Source organism: Bombina bombina, chromosome 10 (assembly GCF_027579735.1).
Source record: "Bombina bombina isolate aBomBom1 chromosome 10, aBomBom1.pri, whole genome shotgun sequence".
NCBI lineage: Eukaryota > Metazoa > Chordata > Amphibia > Anura > Bombinatoridae > Bombina > Bombina bombina.
This window is the reverse complement of record NC_069508.1, coordinates 60788663-60807397: the sequence shown is the minus strand read 5'-3', so window position 1 is coordinate 60807397 and position 18735 is coordinate 60788663. Positions and strand designations below refer to the sequence as shown.

The window sequence follows — 18735 nt, the reverse complement described above, 5'->3', positions numbered from 1 at the left end:
ATAAGCAAGCGCTATCTATGGTGCTGAACCTAAAATGGACTGGCTGCTAAGATTTTCATTCCTGCATTTAAAATAAAGATAGAAAGAGAACGAAGAAAAATTTATAATAGAAGCAAATTATAAAGTTGATTAAAATTTCATGCTCTATGTGAATCATGAAATAAAAAAAATTGGGTTTAGTGTCCCATTAACCCCTTAAGGACAAATGATGTACTAGGTACGTCATTCAAAAACAAACATTAATGAACATAGACGTACCTGGTACGTCAGTTGTCTAACAAAGTGCTGGAAGCGATCGCAATCGCTTCCAGCAGCTCTCAGGGTATTGCAGTGATGCCTCGATATGGAGGCATCCTGCAATACCTTTTTACAAGACTCCGATGCAGAGAGAGCCACTCTGTGGCCCTCTCTGCACCGGTAGCGATGGTGCCGTTCGTTGGTGGGTGGGAGCGTAGAAGGGAGGCGGGTGGGCGGCCCATCGCTACCCGGCATTCGGTTCCTGTAAGTGCAATGTGCACGCCAGGTGCCGGGAGCGTGGGGGGGCCTGTGGGGGCGCGCGCATGTTTGTGCACGCGCACGAGCGTGCATTAGCCACACTGACACCAATGATGGGGGATAGGGGGGAAAAAGTAAAAAAAAAAAATATATATAAAAGGATCTGGGAGGGGAGGGGGATGGTATTGTGGGGGGGCTGCTACACTACAGAAAGAGTTTAAAGTTAAAAAGAAAAAAAAATACTTTTGTTTTTGGGGGCAAACTAGGTACTGGCAGACAGCTGCCAGTACCCCAGGTGGCGGCAATTAAGTAGGGGAGAGGGTTAGAGAGCTGGGGGGGGGATCAGGGAGGTTGGGCGCTAAGGCAGGGGTCCATCACAGCTAAAATATTTTATTATTTTTATTTTAAAAAAAAATCCTTTTATTTAGTACTGGCAGACTTTCTGCCAGTATTTAATATGGCGGGACATTTGTGGGGTGGGGGAGGGAAGAGAGCTGTTTGGGAGGGATCAGGGGGTGGGATGTGTCAGGTTGGAGGCTGATCTCTACACTAAAGCTAAAATTAACCCTGCAAGCTCCCTACAAGCTACCTAATTAACCCCTTCACTGCTGGGCATAATTCACGCGTGGTGCGCAGCAGCATTTAGCGGCCTTCTAATTACCAAAAAGCAACGCCAAAGCCATATAAGTCTGCTATTTCTGAACAAAGGGGATCCCAGAGAAGCTTTTACAACAATTTGTGCCATAATAGCACAAGCTGTTTGTAAATAATTTCAGTGAGAAACCTAAAATTGTGAAAAATGTAACGTTTTTTTTTTTTTTTTTTATTTGCTCGCATTTGGCGGTGAAATGGTGGCATGAAATATACCAAAATGGGCCTAGATCAATACTTGGGGTTGTCTACTACACTACACTAAAGCTAAAATTAAACCTACAAGCTCCTTAATTCAGACATCCCAACCTGCAAGAACTATTTTCTTGGAGGTGGCTTCACCCGCTAATGCACCGCCGCCCCCCCCCCCCCCCAGTTATATATTGGACACCTTGAAACCCTAAATAAGATAGGGACTTATCATTAAAGTATCTTCATACTAAAGCCACATTAAAAAAAAGTAGCTTTATTTCACAACCACATACAACAAACCTATTTTCCAGTGATCGAATGCTTAAATATTTTTGAATACGAAGTTTAATTATGTGCAGTAAATAAGGTAGTATTTGTGTTTTATTTTATTAAAATCAGGGGGGGGGTTCCAATGTAACTAGCGCTATTTTGAATAAAAGTGGTTTGGAAATAGCAAAGTGCTTTTTGTATTTATTGCCCTATAACTTGCAAAAAAACAAAAAACAAAGAACATGTAAACATTGGGTATTTCTAAACTCAGGGCAAAATTTAGAAACTATTTAGCATGTGTGTTTTTTGGTGATTGTAGATGTGTAACAGATTTTGGGGTTCAAAGTTAGAAAAAGTGTGTTTTTTTCCATTTTTTCCTCATATTTTATAAAAAAAAATTATATTAAATTATAAGCTATGATGAAAATAATGGTATCTTTAGAAAGTCCATTTAATGGCGAGAAAAAACGGTATATAATATGTGTGGGTACAGTAAATGAGTAAGAGGAAAATTACAGCTAAACACAAACACAACAGAAATGTAAAAATAGCCTTTGTCCTTAAGGGTAAGAAAATTGAAAAATGGTCTGGTCATTAAGGGGTTAATATATATGTTATATAAGCATATATATTTATTGTGAAAATGCAGTCCTCCATTGACCTCAATGAGAAGGCACTCCCCCTTACTTTGACCCCTTATAACTGCTTTGTGCAGTTTATTTAAAAAAAAAAAAAAAAGGAACTCATATATTTTTCTTATGTTTTGAGGGCAATTGGGGCAACATTTTATTTTTAACCAGAGGTCTAACCTCTGGTTAATTGAACTTAGTGCTAAGTTAAACCGCAAGCTTGCGGTATCATTAAAGTGTGCCCATAAACTGTAAATTTGCCACTAACGGACGCATGTTACTGTAGCGCTCCACACGTAATCTGGTTCAAAATAAGAATTTAACCCCTTCATTGATGATACACTATGCAGAGCAGTATTTTATTTAATTACCTTGTACTAGATATTATTATTATAACAATACTGATAAAATAATATTTAGTAACTAATTGCCACAAGGGCCACACATTTACCCCTGAATTTGGTTAGGCTGCTACCTCTCCAGCAATACCCAGTGTATAGAGGGACAGTTATTTACTACCCCATTTGCCATTCAGACATAAATCATAACGTGTGCATAAGCGCTGTGGAATCTGTTGGCGCTCTACAAATAACCGATAATCATAATAATATTACCCTTTGCATTATGGGTAACATCACATATTACTTTTGTTACATCAGGGTAATAGGAGTGAGATATCTAATTAAAGCCATTGCCCTACGTGTATACATTGCTGCTCGATAACTAATTCCATTTCTACCTTTCTGATCTAGTGCAGAGTGTATTTTCTGCTAATGTTTCCTAATTTGAAGGAAGGCTAAAACTAACTGCTATGTGCTGATTATATTGCACAAACTATGTAACATTACAGTATGGCAAAGTTTAACACTACAGTAGTATTTTGGGTTGCCAGGTGCCCAGTATTTAACTGGACTGTCCAGTATTTTAGCAAGCTGTCCAGTAAAATCTATACAAGAATACAGGACACTTGAATGTCCAGTATTTTTTTTTTTAAATATTTTTATTGCAATTTTGCGCATAAGAAGAAAAACAGACAATAAATGTTGTAGTATATATGACAGCATTTTCATAGTACATATTACAAATATATAGGCAAAAAGTAAGCTGATTGTTAAAATATAGATACCTGGAACCTCCATTTTATATTTTTAAGTAGTTATCAAGAATGACTAATTAGCTGGCCTTGTGAGGGCCCTTATGTTTAGAAAAAACTAGTCTTATTGATAATTCTGTTGGGTCTCAGCGGACAAGAACCGCTCTGAGTTGAGGTGGGGGGAGAGGGGCGGAGCCTTCCAGGGTTACCATAAGGAAAATTATGATGGGGAAATGAGTAGAGGGTATGCGGCAGGGATATAGGGGTAAGTGCAGGGGTATGGTAGAATAGAATATTCTAATAAGGTTTTTACCAGGGGTATATAAGGGGTCTAGATTCTCAAACTGTTGTATTGAGGTTTTTGTAAAATGTAACACAAGTTGTATAGCCGTATATAAAAAATACAGTTTTAAATATCTATTCCAGTTTGGTAGTCTAGAAATGTCTACAAAGTGTGTTGTAGAATATTCTTAACACAGAAATACCTTCAATAGCCATAATCTACTTCTATGATGCATATACAGCAATAACAATAACCACATCTCGAATGAGCAGAATACACAGTTAAAAATAGCCTGCAAGTACAATATGGCGGAATAAACCAAAATGTGAGCCCTTAACAACCAATCTGTTAACAAAATAGTTGGACAGAAATACAAATTACCTTTAAGTCAAATATAAAGGAAATTATGGTAGATGTGGTATAGTCTGTCTATAGTTACCCAAGATGAAATGCAAATTACATGTGTATTTATTGAGAAAACCCTCCAATACTATCTTGGGCCACTCTTGAACCCAATCTATTAAACTTAGTACGGGGGGGGGGGGGGAGGTCAGTGGAAAAGATGGCCACTTGTGGGCCTCTAAAATAGTATATAATACACAAGAGATTAGGAAAGGGGCAGATTTAGCTGTATATACTTTATTGCAGATTTAAAGCAGTAAAAATGAGTAGGAGCTCAACAGATATTCAAGAGAGATACACATAAAACAGTGTAGTTGTTCTGAAACTGGAGTGTAGTAGTTAGTTGCTTAAGGCATGAATGTATACCTAGTAATGAGTATTATATGTGTACGCTCGCCCATTCACATCAAGTGAGTGCTGGGTAGTTGTAAGAGATATCACTACATGCATATAGTATCTTAACTTATAGAGCAATATAAAATGGAACAGTATATAATATGGGTCTGAGACCTAAACCTTTATAAACCAAAACATAGCAAGTGTCTCTGACATATGAACCTAAGTGTTAAGCTATAGAGAAGTTACATCTTCTATGTGTCTATGACTAAGCATTTTATAACAGAGGTACAAACTGTACAGGTGTCTAAGTCGCCAGCTAACTTCAGTGTAAGTATTGTGTTTAACCCAAGGCACTATGAAGCATAAGTGTTGGGGATCTTATAGGGTGGTAAAGCTTTGGCCACATATAGGGGTATGATCGCCTGAGTCCCACAACCCCGGCCATAGCCATGGTAATGTTCAATGCATGTCCAAGGGTATGATCGTTCACTTTTGGACTATGAAGATATATAATATACAGTAATAAATGTTGTATGGGTTTAACGTGTATATTGTAAGTGCCTGGTAGTAAAGAGGTGAACTAGAGTATTGTGGTAAGTTATGATGTTAAACTCCTTTTTCTCCTACATTGGTGTATCCGGTCCACGGCTTCATCCTTACTTGTGGGATATTCTCATTCCCTACAGGAAGTGGCAAAGAGAGCACACAGCAGAGCTGTCCATATAGCTCCCCTCAGGCTCCGCCCCCCCAGTCATTCTCTTTGCCGCTCTAACTAGTAGCATCTCCACGGGGGTGGTAAAGAGTATGTGGTGTTAGTTGTAGTTTTTTATTTCTTCTATCAAGAGTTTGTTATTTTAAAATAGTGCCGGCTTGTACTATTTACTCTAAGCAGAAAGTGATGAAGATTTCTGCTGAGAGGAATATGATTTTAGCACCAGTAACTAAAATCCATTGCTGTTCCCACACAGGACTGTTGAATACCAGAGAACATCAGTTGGGGGGAACAGTTTGCAGGCTTAATTGCTTCAGGTATGATCAGTCATTTTTCTAACAAGACCATGTAATGCTAGAAGACTGTCAGAAATTCCCTCAAGGATAGGTAAGCCATTTTTCTTAGACTCTGTATAAAATGATGGCTTATATTAAGGGCTCTATGCTGGTTGACACTATTGTGGGCTTAATCAATTGCTTTTTAGCATGTTTTTCAGTATATATACAGGGAGTGCAGAATTATTAGGCAAGTTGTATTTTTGAGGATTAATTTTATTATTGAACAACAACCATGTTCTCAATGAACCCAAAAAACTCATTAATATCAAAGCTGAATATTTTTGGAAGTAGTTTTTAGTTTGTTTTTAGTTTTAGCTATTTTAGGGGGATATCTGTGTGTGCAGGTGACTATTACTGTGCATAATTATTAGGCAACTTAACAAAAAACAAATATATACCCATTTCAATTATTTATTTTTACCAGTGAAACCAATATAACATCTCAACATTCACAAATATACATTTCTGACATTCAAAAACAAAACAAAAACAAATCAGTGACCAATATAGCCACCTTTCTTTGCAAGGACACTCAAAAGCCTGCCATCCATGGATTCTGTCAGTGTTTTGATCTGTTCACCATCAACATTGCGTGCAGCAGCAACCACAGCCTCCCAGACACTGTTCAGAGAGGTGTACTGTTTTCCCTCCTTGTAAATCTCACATTTGATGATGGACCACAGGTTCTCAATGGGGTTCAGATCAGGTGAACAAGGAGGCCATGTCATTAGATTTTCTTCTTTTATACCCTTTCTTGCCAGCCACGCTGTGGAGTACTTGGACGCGTGTGATGGAGCATTGTCCTGCATGAAAATCATGTTTTTCTTGAAGGATGCAGACTTCTTCCTGTACCACTGCTTGAAGAAGGTGTCTTCCAGAAACTGGCAGTAGGACTGGGAGTTGAGCTTGACTCCATCCTCAACCCAAAAAGGCCCCACAAGCTCATCTTTGATGATACCAGCCCAAACCAGTACTCCACCTCCACCTTGCTGGCGTCTGAGTCGGACTGGAGCTCTCTGCCCTTTACCAATCCAGCCACGGGCCCATCCATCTGGCCCATCAAGACTCACTCTCATTTCATCAGTCCATAAAACCTTAGAAAAATCAGTCTTGAGATATTTCTTGGCCCAGTCTTGACGTTTCAGCTTGTGTGTCTTGTTCAGTGGTGGTCGTCTTTCAGCCTTTCTTACCTTGGCCATGTCTCTGAGTATTGCACACCTTGGGCTTTTGGGCACTCCAGTGATGTTGCAGCTCTGAAATATGGCCAAACTGGTGGCAAGTGGCATCTTGGCAGCTGCACGCTTGACTTTTCTCAGTTCATGGGCAGTTATTTTGTGCCTTGGTTTTTCCACACGCTTCTTGCGACCCTGTTGACTATTTTGAATGAAACGCTTGATTGTTCGATGATCACGCTTCAGAAGCTTTGCAATTTTAAGAGTGCAAGATATCTCACTATTTTTGACTTTTCTGAGCCTGTCAAGTCCTTCTTTTGACCCATTTTGCCAAAGGAAAGGAAGTTGCCTAATAATTATGCACACCTGATATAGGGTGTTGATGTCATTAGACCACACCCCTTCTCATTACAGAGATGCACATCACCTAATATGCTTAATTGGTAGTAGGCTTTCGAGCCTATACAGCTTGGAGTAAGACAACAAGCATAAAGAGGATGATGTGGTCAAAATACTCATTTGCCTAATAATTCTGCACTCCCTGTAAGGTGTTTTTTCAGACTTTAAAACACTTTTGGGGTTTAATTTGCACCTGGCACTTATTTGGACACCTAATCTAGTCAGAAAGGCCCCTCCACTCTAGAATGCAGAAGGAGGAGGCCTCATTTTCGCGCCTCAATTGCGCAGTTGTTTTGACTAGGCAGTTCATGCAGCTTCACGTGGGGAGTCCAGAGACATCAGAAAGGACTTCAGAGAGGCTTATTTCCTACTTAAATAATCCCTAAGGAAGGTAAAAGCCACAGTAGAGGCTGTGGCAGTGTACTGTAATGTTTTTAACCGGTTAACTGCTGTTATTAGCTCCGGTTTGGGCATTAAGGGGTTAATTGGTCTGAAAATTTGTGTGCAATCTTTTCAAAGCATTAAGACACTGTGGTGAAAATTTCATTAAAATCGGATGTTTATTTGATGGTTTTTTGATGTTTCAGTAATAAAGTGTGCACTTTTATTATTTAAAGACACAGTAACGTTTTTGTCAAAAATAATTTTTATTGCATTGAAGTTCTGTTTAAGCCTGTCAAACATGTCTGAGCCTTCAGATAGCCTATGTTCTGTATGTTTAAAGGCCAAGGTTGTTCCCCCATTAAATTTATGTGTGAAGTGTGCCATAGCGTCCAAACAGCTTAAGGACCGTACAATCACGCTTAAAGATGTAGCCCAAGATGATTCTTTAGCTGAAGGTAGTGAGGATAGCCCGCTATCCCTTCCTTCTGTGTCAACACCAGCTATGCCCGCGCAAGCGATGCCCAGTACATCTAGCGCACCAATTGCTATTACTATGCAACAGCAACCCAGCAACCCAGTTCCAACAGCAGAACAAGGACTGGGTTTCTACTCAAACCTGTTTGTAGTTCCCAAAAAGGAAGGAACTTTCAGGCCAATTCTGGATTTAAAAATCCTAAACAAATTCCTCAGAGTTCCATCATTCAAAATGGAAACCATTCGGACAATTTTACCAATGATCCAGGAGGGTCAATATATGACTACCGTGGACTTAAAGGATGCGTATCTGTATATTCCTATCCACAAAGATCACCATCAGTTCCTGAGGTTCGCCTTTCTGGACAAGCATTACCAGTTCGTGGCTCTTCCCTTCGGATTGGCCACTGCTCCCAGAATTTTCACAAAGGTGCTAGGGTCCCTTCTAGCGGTGCTAAGGCCAAGGGGCATTGCAGTAGCACCTTACCTAGATGACATTTTAATACAAGCGTCGTCCTTTCTCAAAGCAAAGGCTCATACGGACATTGTTCTAGCCTTTCTAAGGTCTCATGGGTGGAAGCTGAACATAGAAAAGAGTTCTCTGTCCCCGTTCACAAGGGTTCCCTTCCTGGGAACAATAATAGACTCGGTAGAAATGAAGATCTTTCTGACGGAGGTCAGGAAGTTAAAACTTTTGAAAACTTATCGAGTTCTTCAATCCATTCCTCAACCCTCCATAGCTCAGTGCATGGAGGCAATAGGACTAATGGTTGCGGCAATGGACGTGGTTCCCTTTGCTCGAATTCATTTAAGACCATTGCAACTGTGCATGCTCAAACAGTGGAATGGGGACTATGCAGATTTGTCTCCCCAGATAAAAATGGACCAGAAAACCAGAGACTCACTCCTCTGGTGGTTGTCTCAGGATCACCTGTCTCAGGGAATGAGTTTCCGCAGACCGGAGTGGACCATTGTCACGACCGACACCAGCCTCTTAGGCTGGGGTGCGGTCTAGGAGTCCCTGAAAGCTCAGGGTCTATGGTCTCGGGAAGAATCTCTTCTCCCGATAAACATTTTGGAATTGAGAGCGATATTCAATGCGCTCCAGGCATGGCCTCAACTAGCGGAGGCCAAATTCATCAGATTTCAGTCGGACAACATGACGACTGTAGAGTACATCAATCAACAGGGAGGAACAAAGAGTTCCCTGGCGATGAGGGAGGTATCCAAGATCATCAAATGGGCAGAGGATCACTCCTGCCATCTATCAGCAATTCACATCCCAGGAGTTGACAACTGGGAAGGGGATTATCTGAGTCGTCAGACTTTCCATCCGGGGGAGTGGGAACTTCACCCGGAGGTTTTTGCCCAGTTAACTCAACTTTGGGGCATTCCAGATCTGGATCTGATGGCGTCACATCAGAACTCCAAAGTTCCACGTTACGGGTCCAGGTCCAGGGATCCCAAGGCGACATTGGTAGATGCCTTAGTGGCGCCTTGGTCGTTCAATCTAGTTTATGTCTTTCCACCGTTTCCTCTTCTCCCCCGGCTAGTAGCCAGGATCAAACAGGAGAAGGCTTCGGTAATTCTGATAGCTCCTGCGTGGCCACGCAGGACTTGGTATGCGAACTTGGTGAATATGTCATCGGTTCCACCATGGAAGCTACCTTTGAGGCAGGACCTTCTAATTCAAGGTCCATTCGAACATCCAAACCTAGTTTCTCTGCAACTGACTGCTTGGAGATTGAACGCTTAATTCTAGCTAAGCGTGGTTTTTCGGAATCAGTTATAGATACTCTGATCCAGGCTAGAAAGCCTGTCACCAGGAAAATTTACCATAAGATATGGCGAAAATATCTTTGCTGGTGCGAATCCAAGGGTTACTCATGGAGTAAGATTAGGATTCCAAGGATACTATCTTTTCTCCAAGAAGGATTGGAGAAAGGTCTTTCAGCTAGTTCCTTAAAAGGACAGATATCTGCTCTGTCTGTTTTGTTACACAAGCGTCTGGCAGCCGTGCCAGATGTTCAGGCGTTTGTACAGGCTTTAGTCAGAATCAAGCCTGTCTACAGACCTGTGGCTCCTCCATGGAGTCTAAATTTAGTTCTTTCAGTTCTTCAAGGGGTTCCGTTTGAACCTCTACATTCCATAGATATTAAGTTACTATCTTGGAAAGTTTTGTTTTTGGTAGCTATTTCTTCTGCTAGAAGAGTTTCTGAATTGTCTGCTTTGCAGTGTAATTCACCTTATCTGGTGTTCCATGCAGATAAGGTTATTTTGCGTACCAAACCTGGTTTTCTTCCAAAAGTGGTTTCTAATAAGAATATTAACCAGGAAATCATTGTTCCGTCTCTGTGCCCTAATCCAGTTTCTAAGAAGGAACGACTGTTACACAATCTTGATGTGGTTCGTGCTTTAAAATTCTATTTACAAGCAACTAAAGATTTCAGACAAACATCTTCCTTGTTTGTTGTCTATTCTGGTAAGAGGAGAGGTCAGAAAGCGACTGCTACCTCTCTTTCCTTCTGGCTGAAAAGCATCATCAGATTGGCTTATGAGACTGCTGGACAGCAGCCTCCTGAACGATTTACAGCTCATTCCACCAGAGCTGTGGCTTCCACATGGGCTTTCAAGAATGAGGCTTCTGTTGAACAGATTTGTAAGGCAGCGACTTGGTCTTCACTGCATACATTCAGCAAATTTTACAAATTCGATACTTTTGCTTCTTCGGAGGATATTTTTGGGAGAAAGGTTTTACAAGCAGTGGTGCCTTCTGTTTAGGCTACCTGACTTGTTCCCTCCCTTCATCCGTGTCCTAAAGCTTTGGTATTGGTTCCCACAAGTAAGGATGAAGCCGTGGACCGGATACAGCAATGTAGGAGAAAACAGAATTTATGTTTACCTGATAAATTTCTTTCTCCTACGGTGTATCCGGTCCACGGCCCACCCTGGCATTTGGTCAGGTTTAAATTTATTTTTGCAAACTACAGTCACCACTGCACCCTATGGTTCTCCTTTTTCTCCTGACCGTCGGTCGAATGACTGGGGGAGCGGAGCCTGAGGGGAGCTATATGGACAGCTCTGCTGTGTGCTCTCTTTGCCACTTCCTGTAGGGAATGAGAATATCCCACAAGTAAGGATGAAGCCGTGGACCGGATACACCGTAGGAGAAAGAAATTTATCAGGTAAACATAAATTCTGTTTTTATTAGAAAGAGACCATTGCCAGCCCAGAAAATAGACAACGTGTATAGTTAAGAGGAGCTAGTAATTTCTGATAGCATTCTTGAATCCTACGGTATGGCACTGACACTAATAAACAATAATAATACGAACTCTCTATAACAGTATGCAAAATATGAAAGTGTGTTAACATACTTAGCTGGGACGTGACTGCATCATAGTCTCCCCCTAGTCTGAAAACTAGGGTCTACACTCCATTATTTGTTTCCGGCCAGCAGAAATATTAAAGCAGCCCCAAGGAAATGATATAATAATAAGAAAATAAGTTATCTGGTTATTTTAAATATATCAGGTAGCTCCCTTCTAGATGAGTAGTCTTGCAACAAAAGGTGTGAGATAATATCTAAGTTTGCAAGAGCAGAAACCATTTCACTTTAGGTATTCAAAATATTGTTAGGGGGATAGAAGAGGCCTATAATTGGGTGTTAAAAGACATTTAGATCTCTGTTATAAGGGAAAAACCAGTAACTAGCATATTAAGTAAGAACATGTCTATTCCTTAGTGTGCAATCTAGGCATCTATAGGTATTGAGTAAGACATATTCAAGCTTGTTAAAAACAAACACAAAAACTAAAAAAACTAAAAAAAAACAAGGAAAACAGCGTTTAGCATTACTAGTGATATCTCCGGTAGGGTATTGTGAAAGATTAAAAAATATTTATGGTAAGTAGGTAACTAGGTACTCCGTATTGTGAAAGTTGCAGGATCTTTGCAGTTAACCCACACCTCTCCTTTGTACCCGCTCAATTCCAAACAAATAATGGAGGAGAGTCCATTGCTGATTAACCTTATGAGGTTCTGTGTTTCTCAGACCGTAGTCTGATTGCGGGGGAGAATCTACTCTAGCAGATAGGGTAGGTAAAAGAAGTACAAATTCTACTCCACAAAGGGAGTCAATTTGGCATTGGGAGTCTAGAATAAGGTGTACTTCAGTATTCGGCCAGGATTCCTCCATAGCAAACTGAGGATGTTCTTTCTTTCCATACTGATTATTATTGGTATTTCCTGTGAGCTGATCAGTACTGCAGGGAGAGGTTGGAGGATCAGGCAAAGGTAGAGTACCATTAGACTGTTTACCATGTTCATCGCATCCGTTCTGGAATGGGCTGGGGTCAGACCTAAGCTTTTGTATGAGAGCCTCATACTGGATATTTAATGTGTCAATTAAGTTGTGTATTGTTTTGTTGATATAAGCTTCCATACTGGGTGATAGTGCTGCTGCGCTTATATAACTTGAATGTCGGCTTAGTTGTCTGTATAGAAATATGACTGCTTCTTACCCCAGTGCTCGGGGGGGGGGGAGATGATATTTAGGAGCCGCGATGTACCACAAGGGTGAGGCCGCAAGTACCTGGCGGGAGCTCTTCCCCTAAGTTGCTGTGCAGGAATTATCGGGAGCTGGGGCCACCCTTCTTGCCTTTATTATTCTGGAACATGGCTCTGTGATCATCAGTTAAATAGAAACCTGTGAGGGCTGTAGTATGGCAGTGAAATATGAATAGAGTGAGTCCCAGAAATAATGTGGCCTGTTAGAGCCTAGGTGTAATACTATACAGCATGTGAAGTTATTGCTGGCTATGGCAGGTTAAGCAAGGTACTTGAAGCTGCTAACTTGTAACCGCTTTTGTTTGCGTGAAGTAGGCCATTTGATGCTGTATAATAATAATAAAAGGTTCTCACCCCTTTTGCCTGCACTCGCCTGTCAGCCATGAGAGGAGAGGCCCCTGTGTTCCTGCTGTAAATGGCGGTGTTTCGCGCCAAAGTGAGGGGTCTGGGTATGCGGCTATGTGATTTTCACTGCCGCAAGTCTGAACTGGCACGACCGGGTCTTAGGATTCCTGAGGTAGACACAGCTGGCTGATTTTATGTCTCGCCGGCTGTCCCGGTCTATTATCCCCTGTTAGGAAGGATCTTTTGAGATGCCTGTGGCGTTAGTACTCAGTGTGCCACTTTCTCAGGCTGCTGTCTTGTTCGGCTAAGGAAGTTATTGATGCAGGATAGGCTAAGTTAGTCATAATATCCCAGGATATTTGGCTGAATTCACTGGATAACACTTTATTTCCCCTATTATATTCAGGAGCTCTGCATGTGTGCGTCCGCTCTCTTTTATTGGTGGCTCCGCCCCCTTGAATGTCCAGTATTTTTAAAGTCACGTAAGTGTCAGCTAAATGTAATGGGCCTCCAATGTCTTTATTCCTTAAGTATGACCAAAAAAGAAGTATTATTTGTGATACAGGCAGCCATGGGTGTGTTCATTGCTGTGTTTGCTCCTGGCAGTCAAGGGGTAAAAATTACTACTGCTTCCGGGAGTTACTGGCAACAAGGGTATAAAATGACTGCCCTGTTGTGAAAAATATACATGGTGGGATCAAGGGTGGCGTTTAAGGTTGAGCTTTTGGGGGCACATTGTGTGACCTCTACCTTTCACACATACCCAGTCACCTATAGGTCATCCAGTACTTTTATGGAACACAGATGGCAACCCTAGTAGTAACTTATTATTATTTGGCTTCTCCAGCAAGCCAGTTACTAAAGAAAGAGTTGTTAAATTAGTATAACAATACTTAACGTTTTGGAACAAACTCTGATATTAGCACCTCCATAAATAGGGAAAATAGGGATGAATCAAATCTAGTAAACAATGAAGAAAATGTAGCTTATCAAGTTACAGAGAACAGAAAATACTTCATCATCATCATCATTATTATAATTGTTTATTTATAAGACGTCAGCATTTTACACAGCGCTATACAAAAGTACATTACAATAAAAAGGGTACAATACAATATAAACTTACACTAAGGCATTATGTAAGACTTTACAATGTACATTACTAAGCTTACATTGACAAACATAAACAAAAGAAGAGGAGCACCCTGCCATTAAAGGGACACTGAACCCAAATTTTTCTTTTGTGATTCAGACAGAGCATGCAATTTTAAGCAACTTTCTAATTTACTCCTATTATCAATCTTTCTTTGTTCTCTTGCTTTCTTTATTTGAAAAAGAAGGCATCTAAGCTATTTTTTTGGTTCAGAACCATGGAAAGCACTTGTTTATTGGTGGGTGAATTTATCCACCAATCAGCAAGAACAACCCAGTTTGTTCACCAAAAATGGGCCGTCATCTAAGCTTACATTCTTGCATTTCAAATAAAGATACCAAGAGAATAAAGACAATTTTATAATAGGAGTCAATTAGATAGTTGCTTAAAATTGCATACTCTATCTGAATCACAAAAGAAAAAAATTAGGTTTAGTGTCCCTTTAAGCTCAATCAGTTGTAGATGCACTTTTCTTCATGAATGGAAAGAGTCCACAGCTGCATTCATTACTTTTGGGAAATACGAACCTGGCCACCAGGAGGAGGCAAAGACACCCCAGCCAAAGACTTAAATACTCCTCCCACTCCCCTCATCCCCCAGTCATTCTTTGCCTTTCGTCCCAGGAGTTTGGCAGAGAAGTGTCAGAAATCTGTTGTGTCTCTTATGGAGAGTAGTACTCTTCAATATGAGATGGGAGTTTTAAGTAATCCTGTCAGTCTCTCAGTGAGGGCCTGGATGAAAGTTATAGTCAGGAGATGCAGGGAGAGTCTTTCTGCGAATCCATCCAGACTCATATTAACAGCTCCACTAGCAATCAGTGTTGTCGAATTTCGCTTTGCTGCCTGCATTTTTCTCTCAAGTCCATGGCAGAGGCGCTGCTACTATACTACACGGTGTAGATTCCGGTAAGATCGTTTCATTTTGCTTCATCAGAATGTACTGTAACTTATTGTTTCCTGTAAGAGCTATCTTGCGGGACTTATTAAGTATAAATATAGGGCCTCACTGAGGCTCCTTTGGTATCTTGGAATCGAGGGTTAATATCTCCTGAGGGGGATTATTGAACAGGGGGGGTTTAATCATGTTTATTATGTGATTCAACCTGCTTATGTGTAGTGTTAACTGGGCTCTTGGCTTAGAATATAAGGGCCTTTGGAAGTGACATGACCTTATGGTTGGGCGCGCTTTTTTTGGACTGTGGGGTTCACTTTGTGACTAGATGTGTTTATGTTCTGGTCTTCCATTTCCGCATTCCTGGCAACTGTAAAATTCGAGTCTGCTAGAGTCTGGTGCTAGGAGGTGGTGAGTGGCCCAGCCATTGTGGGTGTCAGGTGCCGTTTAGAATTTTCTTTAGTCCATATTATATATTCTCTATCTAGTTATGGAGGATTCTGATGCTGAGACTATTCAAATTTCGGATTCAGATTCTTTGTCTTGTGAAGTATGTGAATTGGCCCGGTTGACACAGGTCAATCAGTTATGTTCAAAATGCCATATTAGATCGCCTTGTTTCTCAGACTCAGGGAATCAGGGGTCCACTGAGCCATCCGCCTCTGGGGGTTCTGTCCTCTGAGAGGCGAGTTCCCTAACGCTACCTACTACACATGCGGGTAACCCAGGTTATGTTTATCCCTCCTTGCAGGGCGGCTTGTTCCCCCCGGAGGTTGCAGCTCATTTTCACTTTCACATATTTTAGGCGATTATGCGTCTGCAAAACCCAGACGTTTATTTGCGTTTGTGCTCGTGCCCGATTGTCCCAGGTCTCCCGGCCTTGGTTGTGCCTATACAGTTCCCTGCGGGTGTAGCTGTCCCTGAGTGTTGTGCCTTTAGTTACAGAATAGTGTGCCTTCGCGTTTTACTCAGACACGTTTTTGAGTTATTAGAGGATCCTATCCTTAACGGATTCGGGAATCTGCAGTATTCTACTTCAAATGGCTCACCTCATTAGACATGAGGGGATGACGTAATCTCCTGATTGTCGGTTATTGAGATCCAGTTTTTGTTGGAAGATCAGGGTTCCGCTTGACTGGTCCTGTGGGTCTGCCTGTTTTTTCTTGGGTGTCTACCTGCGAGTTGCCTTATATTTTCTTTTAGCCGGTTAGGATGTCTTTTATTTTTGATTATCGTTTCCTTCGGGATCTTTCTCTGGGATCGATTCTCGCTGTTACTTCTGCAGAAGTTTGTTAAGGGACACATTAGTCTTATGTTTGCCTGTTATCTCTTCCGCTCTGAGGGAGGATTTAGGCAGCTTGACAGTTATGGCCCTGTTTGCAGGCTGGTCCTGCTTGGGTTCAGATCTTCTGTCTCGTGGCTCACCAGACACGTGACGCCTGTTCTGCCTGGCTGGTCCGGCTGAGGCACTGAGTGCTCACTTTATTATTTGTGTTTCTTGTTTTATTTTACAAGTTTCAGTTAAGCATTCTATAGAGGACTTGTGGGCCCGTGAGGCTGGAAGGATTGTTTCACTCCTGATTTAGCATTCAAGCTGCTTGACTGGGTCAGCGGCGTTCCACTGCGTCACTCCTTTGTTTCCGATTCTCTCGGGACCTAGAGTATTCTTCCTCACACAGGAGGATTGGGGGTTTAGCGCCTCCTTATCGCTGGTTCAGCGGTTGGGCCTTTCCAGGGCTCGAGGAATTGTCCTTTGGGCTTGTTCCTTCCGTGGTTCTCTTGTCAGTGAGACCATTGGACTTGCACGTTCTCCATGGGGGTTAGAATCCCTTCGGGAGACGGTTGCTCTCTCTTGAAACAAGTTGGAATTTGTCCACTCCTCCATGTGGGTTAGGTCTCCTTTGGGGACCTGGTTTTCCCTTCGGAAGAGTTTCCTTTGGGCTCTGATTGCGATTTTTCTCCCGGATCTGGGGATGCTCCGCATCCTTGGTTTCATGTGCTCCTCTGTCTTGTATGGCGGTGATGTAGAGTCTAACCTTTGCTCGAGTGACCTTGTCCTCAAGATATTCCCTTGCCTTGGATGTCTGTGGCAGTTTGATTGCCTATGGGCTCTAGAGTCTTGGCTCGAGATGCCTTAGCTCCTTGGAGCATTGGACTTCGGCATGGGGTAGTCTCTTCCTTGGGTCGGGACTGGCGAGGTGTTCTCGTTCTCCGGGTTCTTCTGGATATCTCCCTGTGGGTCAGTTTTTTTTATATCAGATGGGGTGTTTGAGTTTCTGGAATATTCTTTGTTTTAAACAATTGGGGGCTCGGACCTGTCATCACCCTAGTTCTTCCTGTTGCTGAGGTTTTTGCTCAGCATTTTCCTGGTGGATCCCATTACAGGTTGTTCCCATTTTTTTCAGGATCCAGGGCGGGTTCGGGGTTACCCTGTTCCAGGGAACTTGGGCTATGACCTCTGGTCTGGCTAGTAGTTCTGGTCACGGTTGGCCAGATTCCCTGAGTGCCACTGCTCATTGGGCTTGCCTACGTTTTATGAACGGTTTCCCTTGGGCGGTTTGCTGAAGTTACCTGACGGTTTCACTGTTCTGCAGGCGAATGGTTTACAGGATAACCACTGCAGGTATTACAACCTGTCTGTGTGCGCATTTCGAAGGGGATTCCTTACAAGTTCATATGCGTGGAGATGCTCTCTTGCTCAGCCTGTGGCTTTGTGTCACGTGGACAGGTGCTCTGTCTTTATTGGCCCACTTTTTCTTAGGAGGGGGGGCTTATTCTCCTACGGAGGTTGCCTTGTTAAGGACTTCTCCTAGATCAGGGGATGGAACAAAGAGTGTAACCTATTTTGGAGAGAGGCATGCACTCTGGGTTGTTCTGTTCTATCTGGAGTCTTGCTGGCTCCACGTCGAGATGGGCCTTTTGCTAGAACTTTGGGTCTTCGGCCTTGTCGACTGTCTCTAAGGAGTTTCGGGTGGGTCCCCGAGCTCTGTTGCAATGGCTGACGCCATTTTTTTCCCGCTCTTTTGTGAGCGGGGGGTCAGGGTTCCTCTGTTCCCCTGCTTTCAGACCTGCTGGCACTTGGGCTGGCCCAGCTGGGTATAGGCTCTGAAATTTGTTGTTCATCGGGAGTGTAGTGGGCCTTGTTGAGGTCCTGTGCTTCTGCCCTTTTGAGACCTATGTGTCGGTCTGGCAGCTTGGATTGCTTAGAGGGTGCCCTCTGTCTTGGAAACAAGCTCTAGTGGTCCGGTGTATGGTTCAGCCACCTTACTACTACCATTTCCCTTCACTTTTGTTTTTGTAATCTGATATCTTGTTTAGCCGCATTTTACTTTTAGCAAGTATCTTCTCTGTGTCAGCCTGATGATGGCTGCGTGTTCTTGACTCGGGTGTTTACCTCGTCTAGGTCTGCGACACGTATTGGTGTTAAATATTTCAGTATTCTGAGTGCTTGAGGAATACGTCTTCAGTTGTCGTTTTCGGTGCTTTCACACAATGGTGAGAGTTAAAATTGCTATTTGGATGCCCGGTCCTGGACCTTGGTTTCTAATGGTCTGGGTGTTGTTTCCCCTGTTTGTCGTGGACCCATTTGGGTCTTTGTGAGCTGCGCTTTATTGAATTTTGTGGCATCCTTTCTGTTTTCCTTGGTTTTTCCTTGCCCTGTTCCTTTGGAGTTTTGGGCTGGTGTTCCCTTCCTTAGTAAGGGGTGTGTGGTTGGGGGCAGTGTCTCCTGGAGGACTGTTGGCTCAGTTTAGTCTGATTTTGCAGTCTCTAGCTAGGCTTCGGACTATCTGAGGGTCAGTTTCCTTGGGGCCTTTCTTTCTTGTAATGTTCTCAGCTTCGGATGAAGCGGGGCTTTGTTGGGTAGTGGTTTCAGGCCTGGTGCCCTCAGAATGGGCCGCCTCTTGTACCCTCCCATCTTGGCATTCAGTGTCCTCTGTAGCTTG

General features: G+C 42.4%; 1 protein-coding gene across 1 annotated transcript in view; it reads left to right on the top strand.

Annotated features, from left to right (window-relative positions):
* Positions 1-18735, top strand: part of LOC128640712 (P-selectin) — a 149526-nt gene that overhangs the window by 80562 nt on the left and 50229 nt on the right. The gene's annotated exons all lie outside the window — the stretch shown is intronic.